The following is a 6,709-nucleotide window of genomic DNA, read 5'->3' on the forward strand; positions in this document are numbered from 1 at the left end:
CCCAGAGGGTTAAGAAAAGAGCCCAGGCAGCTGTCATGACTGGAGTCAAACCAGGATCTTCAGTGTACTGGACTATTGCTTTGCTGATTTGCCATTATGGTTAAATGAAGCCAGTGTTTGATGTTGACTGCACAAGTTAATTCACGCCCAGTCCATGGAAGCTCATGGGTGGGCAAGGACTACTTCCAGAGCTCTACTGGTAAATAAAGACAAGGTTAAGAATAAAAATGTTTTTTCCCCTGCAATAAAACAAACAAAAAAAACTTGTAGTACAAAATGCCTGCTTTTGAATACAGCAAATAAAACATACTTTATTGTCCTTTAACTACATATGCCACGTGTAATACTTATATAAATAATAGTATACAACATTCTTTTATTGATTGCCAATTTACTCAACACCAGAGCCCACTAGAGGTATAATATAAATATTTTTGTCATCACAGCGCTTTTTACCAATAAGAATTTTATCATAAAATCAGAAGGGGATTTTTTCTAACATACAGGGTTTGTTTAGGTAAACATGACATTTTAATTACTATGGCCTAGATTTGGAGTTTGGCTGTAGCCGTGAAAACCAGCGTTAGAGGCTCCTAACGCTGGTTTTAGGCTACCGCCGGTATTTGGAGTCATTCAAAAAAGGGTCTAACCCTCACTTTTCAGCCGCAACTTTTCCATACTGCAGATCCCCTTACGTCAATTGCGTATCCTATCTTTTCAATGGGATCTTTCTAAATCCGGTATTTAGAGACGTGTCTGAAGTGAGCGTTAGAAATCTAACGACAAAACTCCAGCCGCAGAAAAAAGTCAGTAGTTAAGAGCTTTCTGGGCTAACGCCGGTTTATAAAGCTCTTAACTACTGTGCTCTAAAGTACACTAACACCCATAAACTACCTATGTACCCCTAAACCGAGGTCCCCCCTCATCGCCGCCACTCTATTAAATTTTTTTAACCCCTAATCTGCCGACCGCCACCTACGTTATCCTTATGTACCCCTAATCTGCTGCCCCTAACACCGCCGACCCCTATATTATATTTATTAACCCCTAACCTGCCCCCCACAACATCGCAGCCAGCTACCTACAATAATTAACCCCTAATCTGCCCTCCCTAACATCGCCGACACCTAACTTCAATTATTAACCCCTAATATGCCGACTGGAGCTCACCGCTATTCTAATAAATGTATTAACCCCTAAAGCTAAGTCTAACCCTAACACTAACACCCCCCTAAGTTAAATATAATTTTAATCTAACGAAATTAATTAACTCTTATTAAATAAATTATTCCTATTTAAAGCTAAATACTTACCTGTAAAATAAATCCTAATATAGCTACAATATAAATTATAATTATATTATAGCTACTTTAGGATTAATATTTATTTTACAGGTAACTTTGTATTTATTTTAACCAGGTACAATAGCTATTAAATAGTTAAGAACTATTTAATAGCTAAAATAGTTAAAATAATTACAAATTTACCTGTAAAATAAATCCTAACCTAAGTTACAATTAAACCTAACACTACACTATCAATAAATTAATTAAATAAAATACCTATAATTATCTACAATTAAACCTAACACTACACTATCAATAAATAAATTAAATACAATTCCTACAAATAAATACAATGAAATAAACTAACTAAAGTACAAAAAATAAAAAAGAACTAAGGTACAAAAAATAAAAAAATATTTACAAACATTAGAAATATATTACAACAATTTTAAACTAATTACACCTACTCTAAGCCCCCTAATAAAATAACAAAGCCCCCCAAAATAAAAAAAATGCCCTACCCTATTCTAAATTACTAAAGTTCAAAGCTCTTTTACCTTACCAGCCCTGAACAGGGCCCTTTGCGGGGCATACCCCAAGAAGTTCAGCTCTTTTGCCTGTTAAAAAAAACATACATCCAAGATGGCATCCCTCAAATTCCAATTGGCTGATAGGATTCTATCAGCCAATCGGAATTAAGGTAGGAATATTCTGATTGGCTGATGCAATCAGCCAATCAGATTGAGCTCGCATTCTATTGGCTGTTCCAATCAGCCAATAGAATGCGAGCTCAATCTGATTGGCTGATTGGATCAGCCAATCGGATTGAACTTGATTCTGATTGGCTGATTCCATCAGCCAATCAGAATATTCCTACCTTAATTCCGATTGGCTGATAGAATCCTATCAGCCAATCGGAATTCGAGGGACACCATCTTGGATGACGTCATTTAAAGGAACCGTCATTCGTCGTTCAGTCGTCGGCCAGGATGGATGTTCCGCGTCGGAGGTCTTCAGGATGCTGCCGCTCCGCTCCGGATGGATGACGATAGAAGATGTCTCTTGGATGAAGACTTCAATCGGATGGAAGACCTCTTCTGCCCCGCTTGGATGAAGACTTCTACCGGATGGAGGACCTCTTCTTGCTCCGCTTGGATGAAGAATTTGGCTCGGCTGGGTGAAGACGACTCAAGGTAGGGAGATCTTCAGGGGCTTAGTGTTAGGTTTATTTAAGGGGGGTTTGGGTTAGATTAGGAGTATGTGGGTGGTGGGTTGTAATGTTGGGGGGGGTATTGTATGTTTTTTTTTACAGGCAAAAGAGCTGAACTTCTTGGGGCATGCCCCGCAAAGGGCCCTGTTCAGGGCTGGTAAGGTAAAAGAGCTTTGAACTTTAGTAATTTAGAATAGGGTAGGGCATTTTTTTATTTTGGGGGGCTTTGTTATTTTATTAGGGGGCTTAGAGTAGGTGTAATTAGTTTAAAATTGTTGTAATATATTTCTAATGTTTGTAAATATTTTTTTATTTTTTGTAACTTAGTTCTTTTTTATTTTTTGTACTTTAGTTAGTTTATTTCATTGTATTTATTTGTAGGAATTGTATTTAATTTATTTATTGATAGTGTAGTGTTAGGTTTAATTGTAGATAATTATAGGTATTTTATTTAATTAATTTATTAATAGTGTAGTGTTAGGTTTAATTGTAACTTAGGTTAGGATTTATTTTACAGGTAAATTTGTAATTATTTTAACTATTTTAGCTATTAAATAGTTCTTAACTATTTAATAGCTATTGTACCTGGTTAAAATAAATACAAAGTTACCTGTAAAATAAATATTAATCCTAAAATAGCTATAATATAATTATAATTTATATTGTAGCTATATTAGGATTTATTTTACAGGTAAGTATTTAGCTTTAAATAGGAATAATTTATTTAATAAGAGTTAATTAATTTCGTTAGATTAAAATTATATTTAATTTAGGGGGGTGTTAGTGTTAGGGTTAGACTTAGCTTTAGGGGTTAATACATTTATTAGAATAGCGGTGAGCTCCAGTCGGCAGATTAGGGGTTAATAATTGAAGTTAGGTGTCGGCGATGTTAGGGAGGGCAGATTAGGGGTTAATACTATTTATTATAGGGTTAGTGAGGCGGATTAGGGGTTAATAACTTTATAATAATAGCGGTGCGGTCCGCTCGGCAGATTAGGGGTTAATAAGTGTAGGCAGGTGGAGGCGACGTTGTGGGGGGCAGATTAGGGGTTAATAAATATAATATAGGGGTCGGCGGTGTTAGGGGCAGCAGATTAGGGGTACATAGGGATAATGTAAGTAGCGGCGGTTTACGGAGCGGCAGATTAGGGGTTAAAAATAATATACAGGGGTCAGCGATAGCGGGGGCGGCAGAATAGGGGTTAATAAGTGTAAGGTTAGGGGTGTTTAGACTCGGGGTTCATGTTAGGGTGTTAGGTGCAGACGTAGGAAGTGTTTCCCCATAGCAAACAATGGGGCTGCGTTAGGAGCTGAACGCGGCTTTTTTGCAGGTGTTAGGTTTTTTTTCAGCTCAAACAGCCCCATTGTTTCCTATGGGGGAATCGTGCACGAGCACGTTTTTGAGGCTGGCCGCGTCCGTAAGCAACTCTGGTATCAAGAGTTGAAGTTGCGTTAAATATGCTATACGCTCCTTTTTTGGAGCCTAACGCAGCAATTCTGTGGACTCTCAATACCAGAGTTATTTTAAAGGTGCGGCCAGAAAAAAGCCAGCGTTAGCTACGCAGGTCGTTACTGACAAAACTCTAAATCTAGCCGCTAGATAGATAGATAGATAAAGACAGGGCTTTTTTCGTGGAAGTACTCACCGGTACTGAGTCATCATGCAAAATGTATCAAGCATTGTAAATAAATTTGCCCCTTTTTTCACAAAAGCACTGGATATATATATATATATATATATATATATATATATATATATAAATATAAATATCTTTCCTTGAAAAACAGTTTACGGAGATTGCACAATATGTGTTTACTTTAGTTTGTAAAAAAAAATCTTTATGAAATCCAGGGCAACAAAGGGTGTGGTCATAATATAATTTCAGGAAATAATAATGTTGAAAGAGAGCTAAGAATTTCAGATTTCTACTCTTACAGTAAACAATACCTACCGTACTTACATTGCATTTACATTCTTTTAAGAAACATTTTATTTTTTATTTTTATATTTTTTTTTTTTTTTTTAAACAATAATGAATTTAAAGGGACATATTACCCATATGCTAAATCACTTAAAAGTGATGCAGCATATCTGTAAAAAAGCTGAATAGAAAATATAACCCTAACATCTCTATGTAAAACAAGAAGATATTTCACTTCAAAATGTTTTAAAGGGACACTCAATCAAAATTAAACTTTCATTATTCAGATAGAGCATGCAATTTTAAACAACTTTCCAATTTACTTCCATTAACAAAATGTGAACATTCTTTTTATATTTCAACTTTTTGAGTCACCAGCTCCTACTGAGCATGTGGAAGAATAAGTGTGTATGCAATTGTGAATGGCTGATGGCTGTCACATGGTACATCTATGCATTTGTTATTGGCTGATGGCTGTCACATGGTTCAAGGGGAGTGGAAAAAGTCATAACTTTTAAAATTGTCAGAAAAAAAAATCTACTACTCATTTGAAGTTCAGACTAAGGGGCACATGTATCAAGCTCCGTATGGAGCTTGATGCCCCGTGTTTCTGGCGAGTCATGAGACTCGCCATAAACAGCAGTTATGAAGCAGCGGTCACAAAGACCGCTGCTCCATAACCTGTCTGCCTGCTCTGAGCAGGCGGACAGACAACGCAACAATACAACACGATCGAGTACGATCGGGTTGATTGACACCCCCCTGCTGGCGGCCTATTGGCCGCGAGTCTGCAGGGGGCGGCGTTGCACCAGAAGCTCTTGTGAGCTGCTGGTGCAATGATGAATACGGCAAGCGTATTGCTCGCCGTATTCAGCAAAGTCTGGCGGACCTGATCCGCACTGGCGGATCAGGTCCGCCAGACTTTCATAACTAGAGGCCTTTGTGCTATTGCATTGTCTTCTTATCATGCATTTGTTGATTATGCAAATCTACTGTGTTGACTGGTTCTTTAAGCTCATAGAGTAAGTTTTCTGTGAGCAGTTATCCTTCACCTAATCACCATCATCAGTGCTGAGTTTATACTTTGCTTTATTGTGACCATAATATCATTAGATTTCATAGGAAACTTCATTAAACTAAAGAGGGAGATAAAGTGACTGTGCCTGCACATGCCAGATGCTGCATGCTCCCTTACAAGTCCTCGGAAAGCATCCTGATTGGATACTGAAAGTCCCTCTACAATAGAATGTGGCTACTGAGGAAATTGTAAAATAAAATATATTTTGAACATAGAGATTTAAAGGCGCAACATAAGAAGATAATATTGCATATTTCATAATCCAACGTCCTGCACATAGCATGTGTTCTATTTATTCCTAAAGGGACGTTTAACACCTGATGGAAATTGCTAAAGCCTACTTTATCTTATTAATAAAAATAATATAATCACTGCTGTCTATTTTATCTGTTCCACTTACCCCAAACTGTTGACAAAGATTGTTTTGAAGTACAGCGTTGATCCAGTGCTTGATTCTACTATGTAAGCTGCTATATTGTAACATACCTTACAGGGGCACAGCAGTCACATGCTCATGATACAGTCACATGACACACACAGCATATTATTTGTTACATATACTTATACATATACAATCACATATGTTTGCAGCGTGTGAGCTGCAGTCTCTGAACATACATATTTATTTGTCACTCATAGTATACATGTATTAGCTTTCCCCATCTATTTATATACACACATATGCAGCACAATTGAGATAAAATGCTTTATATGCATTGTTTATGTTTTTAACGGACCCCACAGTTTTACTCTTCATTTGCAGTGAACAGCTTCAGGCACTATTGTCGTAAATCATTTGTAAGCTCCGTGAGGGAGAGAGGGAGGGGGAGGCTCTCAGACAAGCGGGATACTCCGTGCAGAAGATTTCTGCTTCTCATGACCTCTCTTGCTTATGTAAAGCACTTGTATCAGCTAACTGATCAGTTAGTAATGATCTTCTGTTTTATTTACCAGTGTGATCTGCTCCTGTCACACCTAGGGTTGCCACCTCAGCCATGTTTTCCTGGACACTTATGAGTTACACATGCTGAAGGGTGTGCAGGGAGGAACATGTATTGTATTTCTGGACAGCACTATTTATATTCACTATTCATATTCCTCGCTGCACACCCTGCAGCATGTGTAACTTATAAGTGTTCTGTATTTTAAGGGACAGGTGGCAACCCTAGTCACACCCTCTGATGATCACAGAGTTCTGCTCTAGTGACTGTGT

The 6,709-nt window shown here is 37.5% G+C and overlaps 1 long non-coding RNA gene across 1 annotated transcript in view; it reads right to left on the minus strand.

The window, feature by feature from the left end:
• Window positions 1-5,931, minus strand: part of LOC128647889 (uncharacterized) — a 68,299-nt gene extending 62,368 nt beyond the window's left edge. The window contains exon 1 of the long non-coding RNA XR_008400445.1: window positions 5,897-5,931. This is a non-coding gene — a long non-coding RNA (uncharacterized LOC128647889). The remainder of the gene's footprint in view (window positions 1-5,896) is intronic.
• Window positions 5,932-6,709: the final 778 nt, after the last annotated feature.

Source organism: Bombina bombina, chromosome 2 (assembly GCF_027579735.1).
Source record: "Bombina bombina isolate aBomBom1 chromosome 2, aBomBom1.pri, whole genome shotgun sequence".
Taxonomy (NCBI): Eukaryota; Metazoa; Chordata; class Amphibia; order Anura; family Bombinatoridae; genus Bombina; species Bombina bombina.